The sequence below is a fragment of the Passer montanus genome, unplaced genomic scaffold (genome assembly GCF_014805655.1).
Source record: "Passer montanus isolate IOZ18808 unplaced genomic scaffold, ASM1480565v1 scaffold21, whole genome shotgun sequence".
Lineage (NCBI taxonomy): Eukaryota > Metazoa > Chordata > Aves > Passeriformes > Passeridae > Passer > Passer montanus.
This window is the reverse complement of record NW_024366703.1, coordinates 9661041-9684894: the sequence shown is the minus strand read 5'-3', so window position 1 is coordinate 9684894 and position 23854 is coordinate 9661041. Positions and strand designations below refer to the sequence as shown.

The 23854-nt window shown below is 44.5% G+C and overlaps 1 protein-coding gene and 1 long non-coding RNA gene across 4 annotated transcripts in view; one reads left to right on the top strand and one right to left on the bottom strand.

The window, feature by feature from the left end:
* MXI1 (MAX interactor 1, dimerization protein) overlaps positions 1-23854 on the bottom strand; it is a 55290-nt gene that overhangs the window by 4483 nt on the left and 26953 nt on the right. The gene's annotated exons all lie outside the window — the stretch shown is intronic.
* LOC120502070 lies at positions 2-15755 on the top strand. 2 transcript variants are annotated; one of them, XR_005627438.1, is made up of 3 exons: positions 2-7278; positions 7461-7687; positions 11357-15755. It is a non-coding gene; the product is annotated as an uncharacterized LOC120502070 (long non-coding RNA). The 2 variants fall into 2 exon arrangements; XR_005627439.1 differs by lacking the exon at positions 11357-15755 and adding an exon at positions 9575-10533.

Below are 23854 nucleotides of genomic sequence, written 5' to 3'. Positions count from 1 at the left end.
AACAGGAGGATCAGAGCCATGCTTTCTGCAAGGGAATGTCATTTCTTTCACTTCTGCCCCGCTATGAGGCAGTTTTCAGGCTTCCCCGTTTCCACGCATCACAAGATTCCCCTCAGGTACCAGCACAGACTGCTGCTGAACTATTTACGCCTCAAACACCAGCTGCTCACCAATACTTTCATTATTGCTAACCTCTGACAGACACTGTTTATTTTCTTGCTGTCTGAACCGATAATCTGACCCATCTGGATGAACTTTGTGCAGGGGCAAAGGCACATAGGAAAATGGTACAAGTATCTTACGGATTTCCACTCTCTCTGAGCCATTTGCTGTCTGTTTTGCTGAGAACTTTTGTGAAAGCAGTTTTGAATGACTGCTACCCCCTGCATGCTTTGTTCATTGCCAGCTCATGGACATTTGCTATAAACTGACCCAAACACCTTCTTTTTACATGAAATTAAGGTCATCAATGAAAAAATGGTCAATTCCAAACACTGAAACAATCCCTGGTGGCAATTCAAGGAGTGAAAGGCATAGTAGTTCCCAAGAACTGCACTCTTACTCCTTCCTGGGCCCAGGTCTGAAATGCTGCTAGGGGTACAAGGTCTGTGGGAATGAGAGAACCCAAGACCTTCCCCCGGGCAGACTTCTGACCTTGGCTCACATCTACAAAGACAGGCTCCAGCACAACAGCACTGCTGGTGATATGATCCATTTTCTGCAGAATATGGCAACATATTCTGCGGTAAATGGCTCAGGCAGTAGTGACAACACACATCGTCCTCGGGCTGCAGAGGAAAACTGTTCCCACTGTCTCCTCCTCTAGTTCACATATGCAGGGATGAACGCCAGATTTATGGAAAACTATCGAGTGTGGGTTGCCTTTTTCCCCTCCCTCTCTCTTTCCCAGACATTAATGATTTATGTCCAAAGTTGTCATCCCAATCAATAACACAATGACATCAGCTTTACCATTCACATGCAAGAAACACCAGTGCAAAAGACTCTTGAAAGCCTATCCCAGCCCCTGCTCATGCACAAAGAAACCGAATCTTAGCCTGATCCATCTCAATGCAGGGGAAGGAAAAAAAAAGAAAGAAAAAAAGAGCATGGACAGTTCATTTCCATTTGTTTTTCAAATGCACTATTGCACCCAGTTTGAAAGGGGTGGGGGAGAGGAGTCTGTAATCAGGCAATTATGTCAGTGACAAGCAAGGATGATTAAGGGTGGAAGGGTCAGGGGTTTTGCTGATGAACTGTCAGCACAGGGGACTGTTCACTGGCCGTGCTGTAGATGTGAGCTCCTCACAGTTTCTACCATAAATCTCTTTACGAAGGGTTCATCATTCTGTTTCAATAACAGTCACAGGGCTGCATATTACCAGCAAGAGCCTTGAAGAAAGCATGTTTTCCATTAAACATTAACAAATACAGGGGTGGGGAAAGGGAAATCATAATCCAAAAATCAAACTGAAAGAACAGTAATCACATCAATCTAATCTCTTACTTCTCAAGTTGCTCTAGGGCAAACCCCACTGTCATTAAACCCATATGGTTGACATGGGGAGATTTTTTCTACCTGGAAGCCAGTTTTCAACACAGAGCTTGGTCAGAAGTGTGCACCCACTACAGGTGTTTGCCCTGTGTCTCATGATGACCAAAAGGGTAAGCAATGAAAAAATATTGCTGGTTCACACTGGCACTACAGCTCGTGTCATGCCTTGGGAGACTGGATGCTGACTTCTTGCACAGAAATGAAGAGGAGCAGGATCTTGTGGTCAAAGACATTCTGGGGTTTGAAACCAATTTTTGGATATGGCACAGACTTCCTGAATGGCCACACAGGCAAGTCACTGAGTCATAGCTGTCAGAGCAGCATGTGTCTCCTCTGTGTCTCCTCACAGCACAAGTAGGAGCTCCAGCCACACACTTCACCTACAGATCAGCCCAAGTTAAAAACACAGATTGAGCAGAACTCAGATCTGAGGGCTCCACCTAACAGCAGACTGTTACACAGCATCTGCTACAGGCAGGTACCACAGACCTGGAGGCAGCTCCCAGCCCATGGTGAAAATCAAATTATTTGTGTAACAGGAAAAAAAGTTTGGGGAATCAACATCCAACCAGCGACAAAGACATCACAGTCTACTCTTTAATGCAGAGAGAAATGGACAACACATGTACAGCCTGAGCTTTGGGCTAATTCTCAGCACTGTGTTTTACCAGGAACTGGGAAGGGGGTGCACCAGGAACTGCAATTCCTGGAACCAGCGATCAGCTTCAGATAGGAGCAAGCACTGGCTGGATTGCTGAGACAGCAATCAAAAGGGTGGCACTGATCTGCCACGTCAAAAGCTGGGTTATGTGCAGACTGAACAAGATCAACCCTGTTAAGCACCTGAAAGCTACAGGCAATGGTCCAGCCACGTAATAAAACCTTGAAAACCTTTCCATTGTGCCCCAGGACCAAGGTGGAGTGAAGAAGGTTACTGCTTGTCCCAGGCTCCTGCAGACCATTTTCAGAGAAGCCACTGCTGCACCTGGCTCTGCTGGCTGCTGGCCAAAGGCTGTGGCTTGCAGCAGGGGTGATGGCCCTTGCCAGCACACCAGGCATCAGGAGGGGCCACCTGCCTGGGACACGAGTGTGGTATGAGCTGATAAGCTCACAAGAGCACAGAGCACGGCTCGGGCTGGAAGCACACTGCAGGGGCAGGTGGTGCTGGCTGAGCTAAGACAGGTCTCAAAGAGGTCTGACCAAAGGCGTTACTTCTGTGCTGCCACTGGATTTTCCCCCTATAAATTTCACTATTTCGCACTCCAGGCTGAGCCACACACTGGGATGGGAAGGAGCAGCCAAGCCTGCAAACTGTCCTGGTATGTGAGCACGTTGCCTTCCTTCAGAGAGATCAAACTGAACAACTTCCCCAGCTGTTACCCCTCTGCAGCATTCAATACTTTCCTTACTTTTTCATTTTTAAAATCTAACCCAATCATAGTCCCTGATCTCTCTTAATTTCCAACAGCCCCAGTGGACTATGATGGGTTCTTAAACCACAGAGCACACACTGCAGGTCTGACAGACTGGTGGGTGCATCAGAAATAAAACTCCAGAGCCCTGAGAGCAGATGGAGTCACTGCTCACCGAACTAGATGTTGCACAGAGGGCTATGGTCTAGCTGACAAAATGGTGAGCGGTCAAAGGTTGAACTCGATGGTCTTGAAAGTCTTTTCCAACTGAAATGACTTTGTGATTCTTTGAAAACCATCACAGAAGACTTAGCTAAAAGACCATTTCAGAGAGAAAGCAATTGCAAAGCCATTAATCTTTCTTATCAAGTCCTGGAGCTGCCCCTGGGCAGCTGTAATTCCCCAGGTCAGGCCATGATGTGAGTGTCTTTTCCCCTTGTTTACCTGGATTCTGTTGCAACATGGCTTTGACAATGCTGCAGGCTCTTGTTTTCAATGAAAATACCAGCATTGTGCAGCCTCCAGACAGAGCCAGACGGCTTTCCATGTAAACCACTGGATTATGCCAATATTTGACGCATCTGCCAATATCTAGAAAAACAAGTCTAAAAGCCCATATTGTTATATAACAGAGAAACAAGGCAGGCTTGGTGCAAAGGGCTGCTGCCTCTCGCTCTCTTGATCCTGAGGAAGACAGAGGATGACAGAAGGAGAATTCCAGTTTCAGCAGAGGCTGAAGCTTTTGCATGCTAGCTGCAGGGGAGATGGGAAAAGCTGCAGCCCTTCCCCCTGCCAAAGTGGGAAAAAATCAGGCTCTTGCAGCAGCATACTGAGCACATTGTAGATGCTTGATGTGTTGAAAGAGAAATCTGTGAAAGATTTGAAAGAAAGGGGCTCTCCACTTTACCAAGAGATGAGCCTGGTCCTCTCTTCCTGCTCAGCTTGATGAGAGGGAAAACTCCTGTTTGAGATTCCCATGTTGGGGGGCAGTAGGATGGCCAAAAACTGAGTAAAACACCTGAGAGGTTTCAGAAAGCCAGAGCCAAATAAGCCCTGTCCCAAAGAGCTGAGGATCACCCTTTATCTTGTTTCACCTGGCCACTCTGGGTAGGACGGAGCCCCTCTGTTGTTGTGCTTCCTCCCCTGTGTGCGGCCAGGAAGGGACTGGAAGCAAGTTCCTCCAGGATGTGGAGTGCAAGCAGGGCAAGGATGCCCTCTCTTCTCTGCCAGGAGCTGCAATGGGCCAGGAGACTGAAGCAGAAGAAGGATGACAAAGCCCAGCAGCCCCACAGCTCTCCCAGCAGATCCATAAGCTGTAGATGGCTGCACGAGGAGGAAGGGAGTGCTGGCCCTTGAAATGGCAGCCCCAGTGCTGCTCACTAGGCACCTGCTGTTCTCCCTGCTTTCCCTTTGTGCCTGTGCAAGAGCTTCTGACTGTATCTGGATTATCTGACTGTATCAGGATTATCTACTTCTACCCCCAGCTCCCCTCCAAGGTCCTCTGTCCTGAGCATGTATCAGGGGAGCCTGGCTCTTGCTCTGTGCAGCCCCCCCTTGCACTTGGCTCTGTCTGGCTGCAGAGGGCTGTAATTTCACAGCCTGCTCTCCTCTCCAGCTTCCAATGACATCACCCACTCTGATTATATAAAGCACAGGGAGGAAGCCTTTATTTATGCGTGCTTTTTGCTCACAGCTTCAGCTGTCTCAGTGTACAACACACATGCAAATCCCACTGCAGGAACTGGGCTCTCTTTTGCCTGAATCAAAACTGCACTGCAGAAAATGGTGTGGGTGCAAAAAAAAAAAGTCTCTGTTTCCTTCCCCCACACCTCTGAATACATTTTTGAGGAGTTTGGGTAGGAATCAACCTAGCACAACACTCTGCACCACAGCAAGCTGGGCACAAAGCCACCAGCTTCCTCCCTGCTGGGAAGTCCCCAGAGAGCTGAGGGACCTGTGCTGGCAGCTCCAAGCCCTGTGTCTGCTGGTGACAAAGTGGCTACACAGGGGCTGGAAACCTAACCTCCTGACAATGCCCAGCGGGGTCCCTGCAGGGGCCAGCCCAGGGCTGTAAGGCCACTGGCAGTTTCCCTTCCTGGGCCCTGGTGGGCTCAGCCAAGCCCCTGTGCAGTCCCTGACAAGGGGGGCCCCCACCATCCTCCTCTGGTCAATGCTGCAGAAACGCTGCAGACACGAGCCATCCCTGAATGTTAACACTGCCAGAGAGACGGCAGCTGCTTTGCCAGCAGTGGTTTGGGATTTGTGCAGGGTCCTTGCCAACTTCCACTATGAGCAGAAGCGATGGAAACTGAGAAAAGAAACTTTCTCTGCTGAGGAGTCAGGCAAACGTGCACACACTCAGCTCTGGAGCAGCAGGTTTACCAGACTCAGCACTATCCCCCCGTCAGACACTGCTGAGAGACTTTGCTGAATCAAGGCCTGAACATCTGCAAAACACACACAAACACACAGAGACACACACACAAACTCTTCCCATCTTTAAAAGATCAAGCCTCCCTCCCAGCAGGAAATGACCAACTCGCCTCCAGCAGCAGTTCAAAATGCTGAATTCTTAATTTTGTATGTTGAAAGAGGGGAGCATCTGAGGGAAAAGAAAAGCATTTCCCAGATATTTTTGTACTTATGCCTCCAGGTCTATAGGGCTTGAATTCAACAGAGGATTTAAGCATGTGCTCAACATTAGGAATATGCTCAAGTTCCACTGAGGCTAAATCAGACACTTGATCTTTGTGCGATGTTAAAAAAATAGAGCCAAACCAAAAGAAGCACCAAAAGAACCAGAAGAAGGAGGATCCTAACATGGAGAAGGACATTATCATATGTTGCCTCTTCCCTCAAAGCCTTTTCAAAGTCGAATCTAATTTAACCCTGAAATTAGAAACCACCAACTTTGTTTGGATTTCAGAGCCTAACAGATTGTCTAAAAAATTCAGGAGGGATAACTGGTTAAAGAAAGCAATTCCTGGAGAAACACATGTGACCCCACATCAATAATTCAATGTACGGGAATGATTTTCAGATAAAAGTAATGAGAAACACATGCAAAAACCACAGGGCAGGGAAAACACGCTTTCCTTCTAAAAGCAATTCACAGGTCAGAGGCTGCTTATCTCCAACAGGCATCGCACAACTTGATGTTTTTTCCTTACTCTCGTCCCTGACCTCCAGCCCAGCCCTCTCAGTGAGGTATCCGCTCCCTGCTTTACCCAGCACTTGTCTCCAGCCAGCCCAGGGGTTTTTCCAAGCACCTGGCAGCGGGCTGGAGGAGGCAGGAGCAGGCTGGGCCCCGCTGCCTGGCTGGGGCTGCAGCGCGTCCTGCAATGCTGCAAGCCCTCCTCCTCGCCCGACTCCACAGGGCACCGCGGACACACGGCTCAGAAGGAAATCTGACACACAAATGCACAGCTAAAAGTTCATATTCTCCACCTGAGCTGCGAAGTCGCCCCCAACAAGCCTTGCTTTTGGATTTTAAATCAGGTCTCTCCTCGCGATACCTTTGTTTGCTCCCAGTTGGAAGGGGATACTTGCACATCTGACCCTGTTTCCAGTCAATTTCCACCGATGGCTCCCTGGCACGTACAAGTATTCCAAATTTTTTGTATTCCAAATTATAATAAAATCTGCCATGAAAATGAATTGAAAAAAATCCATCATATTTTAAAATTTTTAGATGAAAGATCTATCATTTAAAATAAACAAAGAAATGAAAATTTAAGACAAACAATAAAAACACTTGACAACAAACTATAAATAGGAATTTAAAGGAACAAAAAAGTCCAACAAGCAACATTTTCAACTTATCTTAACCATGTCAGGTCTGTCTACAAAAGTTAGAGATGAACATGCACCCAACTGTATTCTCAAATCAAGGGCAAAGGAAAAACTAACTGCAAATTATGAGATCTATGACCTAACGATGGTAAAACAATAATAGAAATAATAAAAAAACCACAACCCCAAGGCAATGCAGGTTTTTCAAAGTCACACAAATCAATGTACCTCTGCCTGGTCACAAGCCATGCACCAGGCAGATAAGGGGTGGCACAGGGCATAAGAAAGCAGAGTTGTGATTCAAGGCCATAAGTGGAAGCAAAATACAAACAGCAACGTACTGACGTACTCCACAACTGCAGCATTTTGTCCAAAGGCCACCTCAGAGACAAAACCAAAACCGGGTACCCTGGGAAAGGGAGCATCTTGCCAAGAAACTGAAATACTCAGGAAAAAATGGTCGACTTTAGGGCACACAAATCCTTCTCCCCATCTGCAACAGGAGCTGCAAGCCTTAAGGTAAGCACAAAGCAAGGGTTTTACCTGAACATGTACTGCCCACACCCGCCACTGTACACTTTGAAAGTGTCCATGCTACAAACACTGACTGCCCCTGAGCCCTGTGTGGCCTTGCACTGCAGTGTGAGTGTATGGCCAAGCACACCTTACACAGAAATTACTTCTACCCTCAACTCTTCTAGATGGGAACACTCATTACTGATATCAACTTTGGAAGAGTTTCAGGTTCTTGGCAAACAGAAGCTGCAAGACCAACAAACCTTGTGCCAAGTGATGTCTTGCCACCACTGGTCCAGTCCAACATGGATCTTTCTAGCCTCCTACTGCAGTCTGGAGAAAGACAAGCTCCTCCACCTCCCTCTGCATCACACAGCTGTCAAAATCTCTGCATTTCCTGGGATCCTTCTAGGTATAAAACTGAATATTGTTGAGAGAGCTCTGCTAATTATGCTATGATTTTGAAGGCAAATTAATTACTTCATGGTTTTCAAAAAGGGATGGAGGGAGGGGAAATCAGGCAGCTTCCAATCCCTTGGTGAAATATGGGGGATCTGGCTGAAAGATTTGGACTTCCTGCAGAACAGGTGTCTCCTGGGCTGCAGCATGGAGTGGTAACTGACAGCCCTGGCTGTATCTCCCCGTGGCTGATGAGTCTGCTCACACTGTGCAGATGTTGAGTGCAAATCACACTGTTCAGTGAGTGCAGGGGGTGGCCTTCATACACTTGGAGTTATGTGGACTTTCAGGATTCAAAGTCACAGCATTGCAGACACAGCTGTGAACAGGACTGAACTTCTGTAAACTTAGGAGTCCCACCCTCATCTCAGAGAGCACTTCAGGGAGTAGAACTGCTCTCATCTCACATGAGTTGCTGTTACCTCCTTTTCACTCTCTTCTCTGAGAGCACTATTTGCTCTGCTGTGCTACCACTAGCTGCCATCCTTCAGCCTGTCCAGGCCTTTTTTCTGTCCTTTTCTCTCACTGTCTTCTGGATTGGAAACTCTTTGAAACAAGTATACAGTTGTCAAATGCACAGACATTGAAACAGGTTCCTGTGTCTGCACTCAAAATTCCTAAATCAAGCAGATCCCAAATAATTATACTAAAGCAACACTTATGATTCTGAAGCTGAAGTGAAATATCTGGGACTAATTTTATTCACAGCATAACCTCTGGGCCTTTGGGTCCTATTTGCTGCACATATTGAGGTTTCCTGCTTTGAACTATAGGGCTAGAAGACAGAAGTTCATTTAAATGAATAAAACAATTTCTAAAAAAGAGAGACTACCTGTAATCTCACAAATTTCAAAACTAGAAAAGGAAATGTGAAAAAGTTTTGAATACTGATGCTCACAGTAATAAAAATTATGCCATTTTGGAAGGTTCCTCCTCCAGAATGAACTCACAGTTGCTCGGTAACATAACTGCTTATCCTTTCAAAACCCCTTTGATCTTCAGAGGCACCGATGAGACAGGGCTGCTTCAACTCAGTAGAAAAAGATCAAATGCAATAACCTGGGCTTCACAATGAGAAGGTGATGAGAGCAGCATAGGTGGCCATCTGCCCAGCAGAGGAATGGAATCAATCAATGCCTGGCATTTTAACTCACCCCTTCATTTTCATACAGCTCTAACACTGACCTCAGTGCTCGTCCGCCACTTTCTCTTCCCAGCTTCCAGCTCCTCTTTGTCATTCCTTGCAAGAAATCTGGACAGTTATTAAGAGATGTCAAATAGCAACAGATGCTCTGGAGCAGATTTTCCCCTGAATTTATAATTGAGGATCTCCTATTATCGATCTTGGACATTAGTCAGAAAGTATTTTAATGCCTGGTGAATATAATTAATTGTATTTTAGTGTAGCACGGAGGACAATGTTACCAGCTAAACCCCTTTTAGGCTGAGCTGTGCTAAACCAAACAGCCACCACAGGCCACAAATGCTCTACATCATGTTCTCCTTCTGACTTGAAAACACAGCCCAGGTGCCACTGGCATGGCCACATGTAGGTAAAGATCATTTGCCACCAACTTTTCAATGTGCTACCAAGCATGCAGATATTGCAATTTCCTACCCTGGCCATAAGACATGGCTACAGTCCTGCATTTGACTATCAGGGAACATGCAAAGAAAGCTGTAAACATCAACATACAACCCAGGCTGGTTAATTATAAAGCCCAGTCTAATAAAAACTCCATCTTTGTTAAAAGGTGGTTAAAAATAGACCTGCTCTTTAAATAGCCAGCGGTGTCCTGTGCCCTGGTTCTCACTAATACCATTGTAATTATCCTTCTAGGGATACACAGTGTGCTCAAAGCCAAGTCAGTGCAGAGTCCTCCTGCATGCTGCCAACATGCCTGCAAAGCAGCTGTGCCATTCATCAGAAACCTGCCTCCTTGCAGAGGAGGCACTAACCTGCTTTGCTGCAATCTACGGATTTTCAGCTTTACTGCTAGAATTAGGTCACTGGCAAAGATTGCCAAGATTTTCCAAACTCTCCAGCTACTCTTGATTATTCTGTTCAGAGGTTTCCTGGCTAAGCACAATGCCTTTGAAATGAAGAGGTATTTTGGACTCCTGCAAGGCTTCTGCAGTCAAACACTGAGAGGCAGAGATGCTCTCACTCCATAATCCTTAATGACCCCTAAAACTGCCAGGCAATGGGAAAGTTCTCCAGCTCAGATCTACTGCCACCAGGTCCTTCCAGCCTCTCCAGAAGAAAGCAAAGGTAGTGTCCACCAGAAAACAGATGAATTAGCAAGGATCTGCAGGGACCCTTGGAGACCCTGCACTTGAGCCTGGCAGAACCCGAGGCAGCAGACAGCTTAACCCAGCAGGCAGCTGGAGAGCAGCCAGGGACTGGTCTGCTGCCTACAGCAGAAAAGCTCCCCCTGGGCCACAGGGTGTCACAGCAGTAGAAGCACACACAGTTCCCCAAAGCCCCTTTTTCTTTGCAATGCTACTGAAAGAGACCTTGGACTTTGATGCCTTCCAAATACAGTCAGGCTTCAAACTTGTACTTTCATTAACCAGCTGAACAAAGCAAGCATTTCCTTCATAAGACAGACATTTGTACATCACTGGAAGAGTAAAGGATGCTATTAACTTGTTATTGGGGAAAACATATTTCCTTTTTTTAAAATAATGAGTTGGAAATTTTTCAATATCAAAAATAAATTCTTATCTGGTACCAGAAGTTCTTTTTGTCATTAACATAATTTTAAAAATTACACAGGTAAGTTATAGGCACTAAGAATTTTTCCATCACATGCATCTATTTTCTGAAGCTTACCTCATGGAAGAAAATTCCTAATGAAAGTATATTCTAAGAATGTGACCATTTGACATACTTGTTTACACAAAATCTTTTATGCCAGAAGGAAAGCATGTGCTCTTCATCTAATATCTCTTCACACTGTCAGAAATATTTAAGGAGTCATCAAATATCTACTGTACCTTTCAGGTATAGAGGGCATACATCTGGAACAAGGGAAGCAGTGCATGTAATTTCACCTTGTAAAATTATTTTAAATTTAACCTCAAACTTCCCAAGGAAAATTAATTACCAGCCAAGGTCATTCTTTGATGTATGTTTGGAAGAAAAGCATAGGAAGGAGAACTTAAGACATTCTAGCAGTACTTTTCCTACTGGATGTAAGGAAATATATATTCAAAACCCAGCAATCCTGTATTTCAAGAGGCTAGGAGTTGGCTAACATTAAGTAACAAATGGTTTTAACTTAAGTTTCCTTTACTTGTTACTCAGGAGGGGAGCAGAACATAGCTCCCAGCACACTGACAGCAGGTGAGCCATGCCCTAAACCCACATAGAGAGGTACCAGGAAAAAAAAAAAAGTTTTTGAAAGGAGGCACCAGAGAGTGTGAAAACACACCTTGCCTCTGCTTAGCTGGTGTGATGTGCTAATACAAACTCTTTCTCAATACAGGTCTTCCAAAGAGGAGCCAAGTTTATTGCCTAGAAAATTAAAACAATATAAAGAAAGAACAACACAAACCCCCTGCCTTGCCCTTTCCCTTTAACTGAACACCTTCCTTATATTTTCTTTCTCTCCTTTAGGAGTGTGGGAAGGCCAAGAGATGCAAGATGGCTCAAACCTCAAACAAGGAAAAAGCATGGAGCTGGCTGCTTGGAAACAACTTCCCTGGGCTGGAAGCAAGAAAAAAAATATATCTCTAAGACATGCAAATTGCTCCATTTGCCTCAGCTCAACAAAAAAACTTCCACTGCTTTCAACAAGGCTCAAAAATCATTATATTAAGCCCAGGATGCTCTACCTAGTGAACTTTTGATCAGCTGGAGAAGACCATTATGACCCCTGTCTGGGTCTTCAATGCCACAAATGGATACAAATTTGATTCTCCAAACCAAGAACAGCTGTAGCTGAGTAAACTAACATTTGTAGGAGGATTAGCTGCCTTATGCTTGCTGACCCTGTATTTTCCCAGCAGGAAAAGGGTTAGGACCCCACTTGGAACAAACCAGACACTGAAAGGTTCATGGCTTGTTTTGGAAAGAAAAATTATTTAAAAAGACAAAGAGAAAGAGAGAGGAGCTGGAACACCTACTCCTCTGGTTTGGTGGAAACTGGTTTCCATTTGCTCTGCTATCAGAGCAGTATTAAGAAAATAATGACCTTACAGAAATACCTGCAGCAGCACCACTTTATAATCACAGTCCCACCCTCCTTCCTTGCTCTTTTGGAGTGCTTATGTCACTCTCGGGGTCTTATGAATTTAGGCAAGATTCACTACTGCTTCACCAATCAGATATTTTATTTTCTATGTTGCATCCCATCCTGGAATGATTCCTTGTTGGTTTCAAAAAACACTGCTGTTAAAAATCATAGCTAAAAAAAAACAATAAAAGGTAATTTTATCCAAATACAATTCACCTAGAGAGAGCCTGTGCTGGGTTTCCTCAGCATGAGAGCCAAACTACAAACCAGAAGGACACACGTTTTGACTTTCCTAGTGCTGTGCTAGCCAGGAGCTGGCAGAGCTTGCAGGCACTTTCAGGAAAGGCAAAGTAGCAAACTGGAGATGACATTTCCACAAGCAGGAAAGGGTTATGCAGCAGGCAGGACCTTGAAGTGAGAATCAGACCTGTCCACAGACAGCTTGCATGACCCCAGGCAAATCCTTCAGGAACTGAAGTACACACCACTCATCCACAAAATGGAGCTAATCCTAATTCCTTCATACAGTACTGCCCAGCTATAGCTACTCCTGGTTTTCAGGTGCTCATGTAGCTCAGCAATGACAAAGGTGCGGGAAGAGCCAAGAGACCAGGATTCTCTGGGAAGCCAATTCATCCATCTTCCCCTGGTAGTTAATAAGGCTCAGAGTACAACATGGCCACATTGCCCAAAATGGACCAGTAATTCCTCTCTACTCCATATATGCAACAAAATCTATCTGAGGTCTTCTGTTATCTCTGTCAGAAATTCTCAAGATGGAATTTCAAAGGAGTTTAGTCAAAATCAGGAAGACAAGATGAAGGCTGTATTGTTGACACTGCAATCACACAGTCATAAAACTTTCTGCCTCTTAAAAAACTTTAGTTTCTGATGTCCTACTGTTAAACCCATTATGGTTTAGGCCCCATAAAAAATATACAGCACAGTAGCTCAGACATCACACCATTCTAAAAAATAAACACCTACATAGGATGCTTCCTCTTCTTTCTATTTTTTAAATACAAAGGTTACATTGGCTTATTGGTTTTTCATGGGGGATAGGAAACACTTAACTCTGGGTGCTGCATTGCCCTGAGTATCACCAGAATCGCAGGGAAGATTACAAACGTTGGCAAGATTAATCATATTTTCACTTTAAGTAACAGAACAATTTAAAAAAGAAAAAGCTCCTTTGAAATGAAAAAAATAAAAAAATCCTTTAAGAACCTCATGCAATTTACTTTCCCTGGATGACTGAGGGAAAGCACAAGCCAGTGCTGTCTGCACAGACCTGGGAGCCAGCCTGGAGGGCTTATGGGAGTCCCCTGCTTGTGTACCACAGCTTTCCTCTCTGACAGCTGCTGAACACTTCCAGTGTGCCCAACACACAGCACAAACCCCTTCCCATTCTGCTCTTTCCCCACCACGTGTACTCATTGCAAAGATCACCACAACACACAACTCAAAGAAACTCCAAGAGACACTCATGACTCTGAAGAGCCTCCACATGTCTTCCTGAAGCATATGACACTAGATGTAAGATTTTGCTTCTCCTCTCCTTTTGCAATCCCTTCACTGAAGTGTATCCCCATATGTGCTTTTTCCAGTGAATACCAAGCTGCTTTTCCAAGCCAAGAAAAGTTTAAAAGAGGTCACACCATGGAGAACAGGCTCTGCACATTTCCTAAGAGGGTCATATTACGTAGAACATCCATGGGAGATGAAATGTTCCCATCCAGTTTCCCACTTTTTTTGGCATCAGCATTGCTCTTTGGGTTAGGTGTAGTGGGAAATGCATGCATCAGAAAAAGATCCATGCTTTTTGTTCCCTACATCTGCCTATCTCAGCCACAACTCCTCAGCGTACTTTGAGGGCCTAACAGAGTGATTCTTGCTAGGAAAGTTGACTGCCATATTCAGCATTTGGGACTCTTCACACTCACAGAGGCAGTCCATTTTGCACAGCTTTTTTTCTTCCCTTGAACAATGCTGAAATAATTTTCTTCTTAAGTCAGACATAAGACAAAACTTTCTAGCAGTAACCACAGTTAATCAGGGCAATAGGCTGTACTCTTTCCCTACGCAATCCTGCTGTCAAATGCTTATATGGCCATGCTAGATTGGCACCTGCCAGAAAAGCTTTAGCTGGAGCTTATCCTGCCTTGGGATGAGGGCAGCAAATGAGTGCTGCAAGGCCCCTCTCAGCCCCATCCCTGTTTTCTGACAGCTTCAGAAAACTTCAGAAACCACAGAAATCTGAAGAACACAGTTTCTTGCTCTCCTTTAGATACAGGGCCTGAGTCAGCTGCAGGAGCAGCGTGCTGAGTCTCTGGAAACCTCTCTGAGGTTTGACCTGGTTGACAGAGTAGAAGATCTGCTCCAGAGTGGCAGTTGCAGCTGGCAAAGGGTATTAACGCCATGTGTGTAGGAGCAAGCAGGCAAAGTAAAAGGGAGGATCTTGAGGCATCTGCAAGGCACTGTTTCCATTAGCAGAATGAGACAGCTCCCTGCAGAGCACCTTGGCAAGGAAAGACCAGGAGCAAAGCAAACAACGGGAGGGATTGCAGGGAAGAGGAACCCCCCCCACCCAAAGTGCTAAAACCGGCTGCACCCCAGCAAGCTTCAGTTACACAGCTGCAAACTTGGAAAAGGGCAGAGAGCTCTGAGGAGCGCCAGGATCCACTCTACGAGAAACACTGGAAACAAACACAGATCAAAGGGAAACACCAAGCTGTATAAACAGCTGGGGCTGTCTTCCCCTGTTAAAAAGAGAAGGGCACGTAGCTTTTAACTGCAAGCTCTTTGTGAGTGCTTGCACGTACCCGTGCATCTGGACAAGGGCGCGCACTCGCCCCCCGCTCGGGCTCCTGGCATTACCGGGGTGTAGAGAATGAATGGCGTTTTCCATCTGTATGGAAGATTCCCACACAGCTGGGCAAAGCTGACTGGGCAACCCACAACTCAACCCACCCCAGGGAACAAGGCCAAATAGGTGGAAATAAAAGACATGGGAGATACAAAGCAACCTCTGTTTTGGCCTCTGATTTCTACAACAAACCTGCTGCACTGCTCCTCCTTTTCAAATGACTCATTTGAACGATTTCACTGAGTTTCTAGAAGGAGCAGAACAATTCCCATCTAAGGGGTGGGCTTTGACCATGTGGAATTAGAATTAATTACCCAACTCTGCAGCAAGTTGTGTCTTTAAGCAGTACTGTAAAGCCTCTCCTGAGAGGAAAATGTGTTGGACACATTGCCCAGAACTTGCTGGGAGAGCCAAAACAATCCCTCCTGCATTACCCAACTCTGAGAGAAAGAGGAGATTACATACACTGCAGTAGCACACGGAAATGCTGGTGCCTTCCTGTTGTTGGGTCCTGGAACACTCTTGGCTGACCAGGCTCTTCTTCGAGGCTAGTGACAGTAACAGTGGGCTCCTCAGGGCTGATCTCACCTCTGAACCTTCCTGTTCTGTTCCTTTTCTTTCCTGGGATGCTTACAGGGAGATCTTCCCGTACACAAATAAGCAGCAAAATCAAATCTGGCATCAACTACCTTTCCACATATCCCTCCTGATGGTTGTATGGCTTTGCCAGCCTTCACCCATGTGGAAAGGTTCTTGTCCTTTTACTACAAACACCCACAAGAAGAGCAGTGTCTATCAAATGCCCTCCTTTTGTATTGTTTTTGTATTATTCACTGTCCTGGACAGTAAGGAACACTTGGCACTGCTCCCCAAATGACTCAGCATAACTACAGCACTGTAGAGACAACCAGAGAGGAGCAGAGGAGCAACAACTGCCCAAGTGAAGGAGCAAGTATTCACCCAAGACCCATTAAGAGCTGTGCTTCTAAATGATTCAGATGCTTTTAGATATTCCATCCTGGCTCAGCAACCAGACAAGTCAGAGATAGCAGCCTGCACTTGACTTTGCAAGCACGACTAAATTTTGTGCAGCTGTTTACTACCTACCATGATAAAAACCACACCCTTACCATAGGAACTGCAATCAGTCTGGACCATGTGGGAACCCGCTGATACCACACACAGTCTGCTTCTATAAAAGTTAACACTGCATTTCAAACTCATGTCCTGTTTCCACTGGTGGCTTCATGAATAAGCTTTTCTGTACCAAACCTCCTTTCTCTCAGCCCCTCCTGTGCAGAAACCCTTGTACAGACAGTTACAAGATCATTCTGTAACTGCTACATCCCCTTTCCTACCTCACCTTTTGTGAGCTGAACATGCTCATTTGCAAAATCTACCATTCATAGCAATCTGTTCTTCATCCTGAGCCTTATAAGTACCGAACTCCCAGCGAAACAAAAAAAAAAAAAAAAAAAAAAGAGAGAGAGAGAGAAAAAGGCATCCATGCTTTGCAAGAGCTTTTCATTTTTCCCCTAAATAAGTCATGTTGCTTTATAAATGTACTCTCAAAGGTAAATAATTAACAGGCAAGAGGGACAGAAAATCTTATTACATGGCTAATGGGAAGTGATGCTCAGGCAGCAGTGTACCCATAAAGTACAGCTTCAAAAGACAGCCCCTAGGCTTTCTTAATGGAATACTGGGCTAAAAACCTGACTCATGCAGGGATTCCTCTGCATTCCTCCAAACTCGGACAAATCCAAAATCTTTATCTGAGATTCAGCCTGCATCTAACAGACTTTAGTCTGTTTTACCTCTAAAAAGCAGGATACTCCAATTTTGCACAGGTACTGTAAGGAGCACTAGGCAGAGATGATCTGTATTTCCACACAAATTCAAACTCCCAAGGACAGAAGGAACACTGGTAGATTACACCATCTACTGCTATGTTCTGCCATGCCCCTGAAGTAGCCCTGTCCATGTTATCCACTTGTTTCATGTGAGGAGAATTCCTGACTCTTGGTTCCAAATTGCTTATTTAATTGTTTTATGGTCATCTCATACACTGTTTGGGAGGAAACCTCTGAGGTCTGTTTGCCCACAGTTATGTAAGCTACTCAGGGTCACCAGCACCATTTGCAGCCAGACAAGAACCACAGCAATTGCAAGATGAAGCCCTCCTCTCCTTTCCCAGACAAGGCTGTGAACACCTATCACACACTTGCATTTACCATCACAGCAACCAAAACTAGGAGTTAGACCATGCTGCTGTCTCCCAAAGCAGCAAATGTGCCTACACTTCATGTCCCTCTTCTCCTTCCCTATGGGAAAAGGTGTACAGCAGCACCTCCTGGCCCTGGCCAACACTGAGGGGACAGAAGGACACTGAGAGGGACACAAGGAGTGAGCACAAAATTTTGAAGGAAGGTGGGATAGGGGAAACTTGTGTGTGGGAGAGAAAAGGCAAGCAACCAGCCAGAGATGTGGCTCAATGAAACAAAGGACTGGGTCAATGCAACCTTGTTCCTGCTCCTTTTCTTCATCCAGGCACCAGCTCTATGCATGCTTCTGCTTCTCACCTGGCACAGGTCACACCAGGAGACACTTGGGGCATCCCACTCCTCCCATCTTCCCTTGCAATATAAGGTTAGAGGTTATCAAAGCTGTCAGACTTCAGTAAAAATGGGCCACATACAGAAAAGAGAACAAGAGCATGTTTCCTTCATTTCCTACCCCACTTCCTTTGGTTATTACAAGTCCACATGGGCTACATTATTACATGTACCAGATGTAGATCAACACATACAACTCCAACTTCTGCCCCAAGAGTACAAGGTCCCGAAATTTGTCGTTAACAGGTGATCTGTCTCAAAATTATGTTCCTATTACCTCATCTTTCCTACAGCAGAAATTCCCAACTGGCTTTTAGCTAGCAATGCTTTCAGGCCCATGAGCAATGTTAGTCACTTGAATAAGAAAAGTTGTTGCAAAAGGACTGCTGGCTCTCAGCACCTCAAAGAGCACCCTGGAAGAAGAAAAAAAATAGCAAGCCTGCAAAGTCTCCAGAGATCCATTTAGGAGAGAGATGATAAGTACAGAGCCATGACATGACTGAAAATGGAGCCAGGAAAGCTGAATGCTGGACTTCCTACTTGGGACCAGAGGTCCAGGCTCACTGATTAGAGAGGGCATTTGCCCAGTCTTTATAATTTTTTGAGGACAGCCATAAATATACAGAACTGGAGAGGGTTCAGCCTGAAACAAAACTATGGCAATGCACCCAATTAGAAATCTGAAGATGCAAGTTTGGGAAGAGATTCAGGAACTGGAGCTGGCAATGACACACTCCGAATCAGACCGGTGACCTCTGATTTGGTGCAGAGACCTGACTGCAGAGAAGGTTTCTTTTGAAGATGGGGGTTTCCTCTCAGGTCTCCCTTCTGGGAGGCAGGACAATGACAGGATTCTCAGCATCAGACCATTATGCCAAGGCCAAGCAGATTGTGCTGACAGTTCTTTCTACACCATGGGAGAAAAGCACATCAGAAAGTGCCCCAAATTCATCTTAGTTAAGAAGGGTTTTGTGATAAATATCTGTTTCTGAAAAATGGCTTGTAACAGTGATTTTATTGTGCAACATTGTTGAAACAAAAATATTTTTCTTTGTGACAGTTTATCCAAAATAGTAGTATTGTTCTTTTTCCTCTTCTTTCATCAACAGCTATTGGATTCCTAAGGGACGTGCAGAGATCTGGGAGCAGAAAGGATGATAGGCATGCATACATTCTTCACTGCATCACTTTGAGTAAAAAAATAAATCATATTGAAACTAGAAATTCCTATATGAGCAGTACTAAAGGACTTGAAATGAATGTGGATCATTTTGTTTCCTTCAAATCCTGGCATGGAGACTAACTGTCCCTTTGCAGCAGCTGTACTCAAGAGTTCAGAATGTTCAGCAACCCAGCCAATGTGAAACAAAGCCTTTGCAGACTTTCAGTTGTAACTGAATCAAAATGCTGCTTCTGCCCAAGAAGGCACTTTGCATGAGCAAGTGTGGTGGTCAGCCTTCCCCAGTGTTACACCAGTGACTGGAGAGTTCTCAGAGCAATGCAAAGAAATAGCAAAAGGCAGACTGACACTAAATAATGCTGGCTGAGCCTTGATGTACCCAGAAAGAACAGCTCTCTGACAGCCTTACTCCAAAACCACCAGCTTCACCCTCTCCAGGTTAAGCAAAAACAGCAACAGCACTGTAATAAGTTATCCAGATCTCCTAAAACAGAGAGACATGCTGCAGCTCTGTTAAAAATTGTTAGTCCCAGCTGAAAACAGAGACATCTGTCATCCAAACAACAGAGTTGAAGACAGCTAACTACCTCCAGCTCTTGTTCCACACTGGCCTTGGAGACAGGAGAGTTTAGCTACAGTTCCCACAAGGAGCAAGTTGGATCAGGGCATGCTCTGACCTTTGGATGTGTCAAAGAAAGATGCATGCTCAGCTGTGCTGGATACGGTTTGACTGCTGCAAGGAACATCACAGGTTCCAAGTTTTATTAATGAGGAAAACAATATGTACTGTCAACGTTTGCTACATGAAGTTAGCATGAAAACAAAGCCCACTCCAGAGAACAAATGAAATTTACTGGATTAGTTTCTTGTTCCAGCTCTCCTGATAAATAGCACTGAACTCAACACCACATTGATTAGTTGGTTCAAGACAAACACTGATCAGATTGCCTTGGCAAGTATATATAGCACTACAAAAGCACAATCATCCTTGTCCATTCAGAATAGCAAGGATTCACCATACTTTCATTTCCCTTCCTTCTATCTTTCCCAGCCTAGACAGCTTGTCTGCACTATTTAAAAGCCCTACTTTAAAAGCCTTTCCTAAGACACACTCAAAGCCCTTATTCTAAAAGAACAGAACCAAATGGTGCAGATGCTGCAGAAGGCCCCCATGTTTCAGTGCAAGCTGACCCAGGTCATTGTTCTCTCCTAAGCTTTCTGTAGGGTTTTTTTTAATCTTATCCACTACCTCAGATAGGCAACCAAGCACAACAGTCAGCTCTGGGTGCGAAACCGCCCTGGAGAACCGCTCTGCAATAAACAGTCTCTCACGTCAAAAAAAGAATGTGAGGAGCCACAAGATGGGGAATTCTGGTAAGAGTCAGGCTAAAAACCACAGTACTTGATTCTTGCTATGTGTTTGTCTTCTTTGTTTGCGATCATGTCAAAAGATATCAGAGAGAAAGGATGTTACACCACTTCACTCTCTGCTTTTACACAAAACAAACTTTTAGCAAGCTGGTTTAGAAGTTTGTCTGCTTTAGGCTTTTTCCTTTTTCTTTCTAAATGATGTACTTTTGCAAAGCCACAAATTCTGCAAGATCTTCAGAAAATTCTATTTTCAGTGATCCTGAGGCCTCTTTACCTCCTTGATCTATCTTTTGTTTGAACTGAATTATTGTTACCATAAGAAAAATATGCTCTCATAACTCATTCTTTACCCAATTACTCAGCCTTGTTTTCCTTCCTTCTGCTGTATTACAAAGCAATCATCATCAAAACCTAATAGAACAATGTATGATCTATAGAAAAAATGCTGGTGTTTTTTTTTTTTTTTTTTTTTTTTTTTTTTTAAATCTGATCAACAGCATTACAAAACTCTTTCTTGTTCTGTCAGGAGATGCAACTTTTCTGACAGACATCACTGCTGTATTGGTCTACCAGAACTGCCACTTCAAGAGCAGCAGGATGTCACCTCAGAGCTGTGTGTCTTCCCCTAATACCACACCGACCACATCCTCCTAACACTGGCATGTGTCTGAAATGTTCACAGACAACAGCTCCCACCACTATCTGTGTAACACACAACATTTACCTTTAACCTGAATTTCAGTTGTTATCCTTTTTGAGAAAATATTACACTTGCAAACTTCATCTTTCAGTCACACACTTTATCTTGTTTTCTTTCAGAAAACAATGAAGAGTGTTGCTTACACATCAGGTTTTTTGGTAGGCGTGTTAAAGGACTAAAAAATATCATTTTAGTTACATATTGCAGCAGATGAGAAGAATGCTGGTTTCTTGTTTAAATGCAAGCTATGACTCATCCTGAGCAGAGATAAACTGAAACACATACCCATTAAATAAAATTTTTCAGTGTGAGGATTAATGACAGATAATAAGTATAAATTAACTTTAATCTTTTACAACAAACGAAGTCCCTTATATAAATGTCACTGCAATCTTTTCAAAGAAAAAACCCAAATCAAAGCCAGAAGAGGAGTCATTAAAATATTACAGCTAATGTTTGGTACCAAATCAAACAGCTCCTTAGCAGAACCACTGGAGTGTTCTGGAGGGAAATATTTTCAAGCAGCAGACCTTAAAAAATTGCTTTAATATTTTAAAATACATTTTTAGGGGGGTTTTCTATATTAAAGGGGTACACATTAAAATATCAGCAGCTCTACAATACTGAGTCCAAGTTAAATCACATATTCAAAAAGGAGAAGAGCATTTTGTTTTATTAATATTCTCTTGCTACTGCTTGAAAGAAACTGCGTAATTGCTGAATGGGTTAAACCAAAATTTAACTGAACATAAGAAGACTGCTGTTCACAGACAAGAAGGGAAAAAAACAAAGTCAGAGACCTAATAGTGGACAATTTTGAAAATTATAGTGTGTGTCAATAATAGAGATAACAGTGAGATCCAGAAGGAATAATCTCAAATAATAGGGAAAATGAGCACCTGTCAGCCACAAAGCCATTAGTATCAGGGCTTTTATATTTGCAACAGTTAAGTCTGGAGACACTGACAAACTTAACAACACAGCAAATAAAACATGGAGCTGGGGAACACAGGAAGCAATCCCCCTCACTCAGAAAACACTGCTGTGGAGTTTGAAAATAAATGCTTCCAGTATTCAACTCGCTACCCAACTCACTGGTAATGAACACTGCAAACACAGCAAAGGCACCACAGCATCCAGCTGGGTTTGCACATGTGAGTAGCTGATCAAGCCACAGCATCTGCATAAGGGACAGACAATCCCAAACCAGGAACATCAGACTCCTGACCAAAGTTCCCAGATACAGGAGTTTGCCTCTACAGAGCATCCAATGTGATGAAATGTGTGCCCTTCCCAGAAGGATGAAAACCAAAGGCTTGTAAAACCATGTCTGAGACAGACCTGGAATACAGTGCCCTGGAATGGGAAGCCCTGGAGGAAAGACCTTGCTGAGAAGGCTGATGGTTAGGAATCTTCAGCCTGGAGCAGGTGGGGACTAAGGAGAATAACAGACAAAAGGAGAGGAAGAGAGAGATATTACACCAGCTGAAAATGGAAGGACAAATTCTGCAGCAATCAAACACCTTGTCAATATTCAGGAAAAGAAGGCAGAAGGGGAAACTCAAGTAATAACACTCCTCTCACGAGTAACACTTCTTGACATGCTAGTCAATAGTTAATCCTTATGGTATCCCCACCTCAGATAATATAACTGTCCTCAGTTAAAGACAAGGAATCAAGGCAGAAACTTCAGCCTCAACTCACACAGACAACTGGTAACAGCACATCCCAGCTCCATCAGTGGACAGAGTCCTTAGCTGGACAGTCAGTATGTAATGCTGGCTGCTAAGAATTTGAAGTTTTGCTGCCTGCCCTCAAGCTAGAAGAAGATGACCACATATCCATGCAAACTTGGCCAATGTGATAGGACCAAGCTGGTCCAGAGAAAGATGGAAACAGCTCTGCTCTAAAGCTGTACTGAGTCAAAGCAGCACTTGCAGTAACAATTAGATATGCAAATAAGCACATTGAGGATTAGTGACAATTTACTGTTGTCATGGAGAAAAAATCACCTTCAGTTCTGGGTCAGGCCCAAGGACTGCGTTTTCTTTCCCCAACGAATAAATAGAACCTGAGAGAGCTGGAAAACCCAGGAGCCAACACTCCTCAACACAGCTCAGCCTGGGACTGGAAAGGCTGAAGCTCAGGGAGCAACACTACCCAAATAAAAAACCTTTCCTGTATCAACCCAGAGAGGCAAGACCATGGCAACTCTGTAGATACTCAAAAATACCAGGAGGGAGAAGCACCAGCTGGAAGAAAACACCCACACCATGCAAAGGCCAAGCTGCTTCCCAGCATTGCTGCTTCTAGTGGGGGGCAGATGTGGTGGAAACTGAGGGCAACACGATTCATGAGGTACTCAGCTCCAGTTCTCTTGAAGCCACATGGGAAGATCTTGTCTGAATGAAAATACACACTTGGCTCAAAGCCTCTGTGTGTCTTTAGCCATCCTCACAGTCCTCCCATCCCTTGCTAAATGATGGCTGCTAAGAGAGAAGAGGAGGCAATCAACCTATTTAGACTCAGCTTTCCTTCCCACCCTGGGGGTTTCTTCATAGGAGCAGCTGGCCAAAGCACAGCCTTTGTTACAGCGGCCACAAAAAACACAGACACCCACCCTCAGCCCCCCTAAAATCCCACAGAAGAGCCAAGATAAGTTTATAATGGAAACCCTGACACAACCTTAACTATAGCATCCTGAATGGAAGGCGATAATCTGATCTGTGTGTGAACTAGCTCCCCTTGTCTCAATGGTATTTATCTTACTTTAACTCCTGTTACAAAAGGGTTGAGTCATACAGAAGAGCCAGCCAAGTAACAAAACTGCACGGCTTGCTGAAACATCAGATTCAGGGATAAACAGGCACAATCCTAGAACAGGTTAGAGCAGTCTCCACAGGAGCACAGGTAGCCAGAGCTCCAAGCCTCTGGACAATGGTATTTTCTTCTGTGCTGCAGAGACTATCACAGCCCAGTGCAGGGGTGGGGGAAGAGGGTGCAGAGCACAGGCTCTGCCCTTTGGTTCCTGGTAGCACATAGTACCCAGCGCCCAAGAAACCTGATCCCGTAGCAACCTCATGCATGGAAAGTGCCCCAATCAGATTTCACTGTGTCAGGAGAAGAACAGTATTTACTCTGCATACA